The sequence below is a fragment of the Nanorana parkeri genome, unplaced genomic scaffold, assembly GCF_000935625.1.
Source record: "Nanorana parkeri isolate BGI_ZX_2015 unplaced genomic scaffold, ASM93562v1 scaffold530, whole genome shotgun sequence".
In the NCBI taxonomy this organism is placed as follows: domain Eukaryota; kingdom Metazoa; phylum Chordata; class Amphibia; order Anura; family Dicroglossidae; genus Nanorana; species Nanorana parkeri.
Genome location: NW_017306798.1, coordinates 950263 through 955931, shown reverse-complemented (window position 1 = coordinate 955931; position 5669 = coordinate 950263).

The window sequence follows — 5669 nt, the reverse complement described above, 5'->3', positions numbered from 1 at the left end:
AATGGAAGCCGACTTCTTACTACTGCTGATTGTATGTCAGATAGCAAAGTGAGCAGCAGCAGCAGGCAGAGGAGGAGGTGAAGTGACAATTGCTGAATAAAGAAAAGACATTTATGTTGTTTTTTTTTTTTGCATTTTACATCTGCAGAAGACACTACATTCCCGGGCTATGCCATCGCCATTCTTGCCGTCACAGCTGTATCCATGGTTGCTATTGTTCTTCTGGCCTATTATGTAAGTTGCTATTGAGTATACGAAGCTGAAATATTAGAAACCCAAATACATTGATAAACACTGTCGGCTTGAATTAATGTCTGTTACAATGTTGCTGTGCTAGAATGTATGTGGTTGTGAATGGCGCATCCAGGACTCCTGTACCTCCATGTGTTATAGGGGAGGTGGATGGTACAACCGATCACTCACCGAGCTTTACTGTTAATAATAATAAAGATCTAGGGCGCCACTATAAAGATCCACCTACCCTAAGTCAGGCTATTCCAGCTTTTCAGGACATCAAAAGATCTAGGGCGCCACTATAAAGATCCACCTACCCTAAGTCAGGCTATTCCAGCTTTTCAGGACATCAAAAGATCTAGGGCGCCACTATAAAGATCCACCTACCCTAAGTCAGGCTATTCCAGCTTTTCAGGACATCAAAAGCTCTCCAACCACTTGGGAAACAACCAGTGCAAATCATTGAAAGGCGGACAGACACAACAGGTATAAATGCCTTTACACATCCAAACGGTTACATGCATACAGGGATGAATGAGCAGGTCTGGACGCAGACAGTTTGTGTCCAGGGCTGCTGATCTGTCCCTGTATGCATGTAAATGCTTAGCTGTGGTTTCCTTCTGCCTGTCACTGATTTGTACAAGCTGCTGCTTGCAGCTCTTCACCCCTGACAGCCTCATTTTGTCTAAGGGACCAGCTTCCTCCTTGCTGCAGCCTCTTCTCCCCTGGGGTTCAGTGGTCTAAGCAGAGCCGGTGCTGCCACTAGGCAAACTAGGCAGCCACCTAGGGCGCACTGCTGCCTAGGGTGCAGCCTCGATCACTCACCACCCCATGGCACCCCCGCCCCCCGCCCCCCCCGTCTATTTCAAATTACAAAAGCCAATAGCAGGCTGGCTATTGCACCCACCCACTAAGAAGAGGAGTGGAACTGAGAGGCAACTTTCTCTCTCAGGTCCGCTCCTCTGCTCAGTGGGTGGGTTTTCAATAGCCAGTCTCCTATTAGCCAGTCTCCTATTGGCTATTTTAAATTAAATTAGATCCACCTGTTGCCTGCGGAAGTTATCCGGCAGGAGAATGGCGCCACCCGAGCGGGGGATTGGGGGTTGTGCTGCAGGAGGGGGGATGGCGGGTGCAGTAGCTGGTCTTGCTTAGGGCGCAAAACAGTCTAGCACCGGCCCTGGGTCTAAGGACCACGGACATCATCACATCTAATGCAGGTTCCCAATACCTGCATTATGTGTGAGGATGCCGAGGGAGAGTCCACCTGCTGGAGAGGAAAGGAGAGAGAAGTAAGCGCTGACCGCCGGGGGAGCGAGGATCAGATAAGTGAATCTACTTTATTCCAGCCGCCTGGACAAAAATGAGCACTTAACCCTTGTGATACAGAGGTAGCCCCACTGCAAGGGTACTTTGTTTCTTTACACGTAGACGGGCTTTAAGCATATCACTTTTTTAATGTTACAATTGAACCTAAAACAACTATTATAGCAGAAGTCATTTTACTGGACCACTTATCTGCATTATCCTGGTTGCCACCATTAGACCCAGCTGTCACAAGTACACCAAGAGGTGGGATACCTATGGAGGTCATTGTTTTTATATAAAGTCCTCGTAATGTCAATGGATTGAGGAAAATATGGCCTGGTTGATACAAATGTATGAGAATGTGATCTGAAAGAGTACAAAAAGCCAACAAGAGAGCAATACTCTATGATTACATTATGAAATGTTCTGTATGTACAGTGCGAGGGGGTTACATATTCTGGGGATGTGTTATAACGTACTCTATAAAACCTGTAAAAGCAGAATTACGAGGCATTCGGGAAATTGTTATGTTTGTATCAGATGGCTGATGAGTGTCTTCCTTTTGCAGGCGGCATACAGCAGAATGTTTTCATACTCGTTCAACACAGGATTCTAAATCAGCCAATCAGGTGAGTGGGGACATCTGAAAATAAAGATCACAAGATTCAGTCAGGCTCAATCACAGAGCAATGGAAGAGAACATAGAAGAAATGTGAAAGAACATCAGAACCTCAGTTCAGGGGACAAACCCTACTTAGGCTCCGTTCACATTGAGCGATTTATCGCGCGGTAATTCCCGCGATATCGCGGCAAATTACCGCGCGATATCCCTCTTCAATGCAATCCAATGGGGCAAAGGGTCCTGCTGTCGCGGGTCGTGTGTCGCTACAGCAGGACCCTTTTTTGAGCGGATTTAGCCGCGATTCAAGCTTGCTCAATGCAAGCTTGAAGGCGACATCGCGCGGCAAATCTAGCGATGTCGCGCAATATGCAAATCGCGCAACAAACGCGCGATTTGCATATTGCGCAGTGGGAACGGGGCCTCAAAGGAGAACTATGGGGTCAGGGCTTTTCCCCATAGTTCTCCTAAGGGTAACGGGAGGGCACAAACTGGCGTCCTCCCGTCACCCTAGGCTCAGTATGCAGCTCGCTGTATACTGAGACGCCGCAGCTGAAGCGGATCCCGACAATTCTGTCTGGATTCGCCCAGCTGCGTGAGTGACGGCTGGCTCTGCCTATCTAGAGGCAGAGCCAGCTGTACCCGCCCCCTCCCCCGTCCGTTCCGCCAGTCAGCGCTGGAGGATCGGAGCGGGGAGGGGTGAATCCAGCCCCTCCCCTTGGCACGGCAGAGAGCCGTGACAGGATGGAGAGGTGAGCGAACCCGGTATGTGTTTCCTCACCTCCCGATCTAATGAGCCGACCTGTGACAGTCTCATTGTCACAGGTCGGCTAGAACTATGAGGTGAGTGAAACGCACCCCCCCCCCCCCCCCCTCATAGTTCTCCTTTAAGAATCAATCCACTCTCACGTGGCAATTTTGTAAAGATTGCTTTCTACCGGTCGCTTTGTTCAGTTTTGGCACTCTATCCAAACACTAAAAATAAATAACTTGAGTTGAGCTTTGAAGAGGCCCTGCCACCAACTTAAAAAAATCAGGTAAAATCACAGAAAAACCAAGTTCTTTAAATGCTTACTTGCCGTGTTTTTCCCTTCTAGAAATTCCCTAATATTCTCCTGCAATGAGTCTTTGACCTTGCTAGAAAATGTGCCTACTCCGGGAAGAGTCAATTCCCTATCACAGCCCTCTTCTTCCTTGTAGGTCATAGCCCTTTCGTCTTCTGGGAGTGACTACAATCTCACTTTTAGTTTGAGATTGTAGTCCATTCCGAATGCGAGCTTGGAGCGGTGACACACACAGGGACCATGGGGAACACAAGTAGCCCCCCTCCAGGAGGAAGGACAGTGTCAGCACCAATCCAGAGATTATTGGAGGATCTACAGCCGAGTGATACACAAATAAGATACAATGAGGGGAATTTATCAGAACTGGAGAAGACAAAATCTGGAGCAGTTGTGCACGGCAACCAATCAGCTTCTATCTTACATTTTTAAATCTTAACTGAACAAACTGAAGAGAGAAGCTGATTGGTTGCCCTGGGCAACTGCCCTAGATTTGTCTGATCCAGTTTTGATAAATTCCCTTCATTGCTGTTAATAGTTAAGGTACCCGAATGTATTTCTAGGATTGAACTCCTGAGCTTAGTGTCACTTTAATGATGAATACAGAGCTGCATTAATGTGTCTTTCATATCTTCCTACAGTTCAGCTTTAAAAGAGAGCTAAGGGGTCAGTGTTTTTCCCCATAGTTCTCCTTAGGGTGACGGGAGGACACAAACTAGCGCCCTCCCGTCACCCTAAGCTCAGTATAACAGTAGAAAGGCATCATGGCACACTCACAAACCAGCATGTAAAACAACTTGTCTCACCACTAAGGACAATGACTGTACAACTGGTAACAAATTGTTGAGTGCGTTTGTCGTTTGTTTTGCTTGACCTAAGCTCAGTATATAGGGAGCTGTAGCTCGCTGTACACTGAGACGCCGCAGCTGAAACGGATCCTGACAATTATGTTTGGATCCGCCCAGCTGCTTGACTGACAGCCGGCTGTCCCTATCTAGAGGCAGAGCCAGCTGTACCTGCCCCCTCCCCCGTCCGTTCCGCCAGTCAGCGCTGGTGGATGGGAGCGGGGAGGGGGGAATCCAGTCCCTCCCCTGTCATGGCCGAGCCGTGACAGCATCGAGAAGTGAGCGAACGCCGGTATGTGTTCGCTCACCTCCCGATCTACTGAGCCGACCTGTGACAGTTCTCATTGTCACACGTTGGCTAGAACTATGAGGTGAGTGAAAATCACCCCCCCCTCATAGTTCTCCTTTAAAGTTACTTGTGAGTTACGTAGTTCTCACACTTCTGATTCTTTTACAGATTGCCTGCGAGATTTACACGTGAAATTTTATAATGAAAAGATATAAGGAGCACTTTTTGGATATGAAGATTCCATAGCGGAGAACTCTCTCATATACTGCAGCCTGTGCCAGCCGTACTCTGTACCAATTATGTATCTCTGGATACCTCAGGAAAACACAAGAGATGGACAGATCCATAGCAGAGACACACACCCGGTACACTGCAATACACTATATCTGTATACCGAGAGGCAGAGCCTCTGAAATTCAGACAAAATAAAGGAAACGGCAACGCCAGCTACTCCTAAAGCCCTCACGTTGAATACGACCACTGCTGGAGGTTACCGGACTGCAGTCGCTATATATTGTTACATTACGAAGGCAACTTGTTTACTTGAATGCATAATATTTATACAATTATTTATTTCATAATTTCTGTAAGAATATCAGTATTTTTATTTTGCACTATCCAGTGATCACAAAGAGACAATTTTATTTTCTGCTTTATAAAATAAATTAAAGAATATGTTATATTAATATGTGACCAATAAAATATTATTATAGAATTGCAATAAAGTGTTATTTATATGTTGTTGATTATACGAGCTCCACTTTCAGTTATCAGCAATTACCCTGTTTCCCTGAAAATAAGACCTACCCCAAAAATAAGACCTAGTACTATTTTTGGGAATTGCTAAAATATAAGACCTACCCCGAAAATAAGACCTAGTTGTGACCATTCCCAGGGCCGGTGGTGGCATAAGGGGGAACTTGAAGAGCCGCAGGAGAGGTGGGAGAGAATCAGCGGTGCCAATAAAGCCGGCGCTAGAGGAAGCGAGGCGGCAGCGGAGGGAGCAGAGCCGCATAAACCGATGACTCCTCTTTTGCCCCGCCTCCTGTCACAGGCAGAGTGATACCAAATGCACTCCACCTGCGAGGAATCGATAGTGAAAGTTCGTTTCGCTCATTCTGGCCAGCGATTGGTTACCAAATTGCTCTTGGAGAGGTACGGCACCCCCTGATTGCCCCGATCACACTATTCTTAACTTTGCCATTTTGGATTATTTAATTTGGATTTGCGTTAACTTTGGATTGTTGTACATTAAAAAAAAAAATAAGACCTACCCCGAAAATAAGACCTAGTGTGTTTTTTTGAGCCAAAAAAAA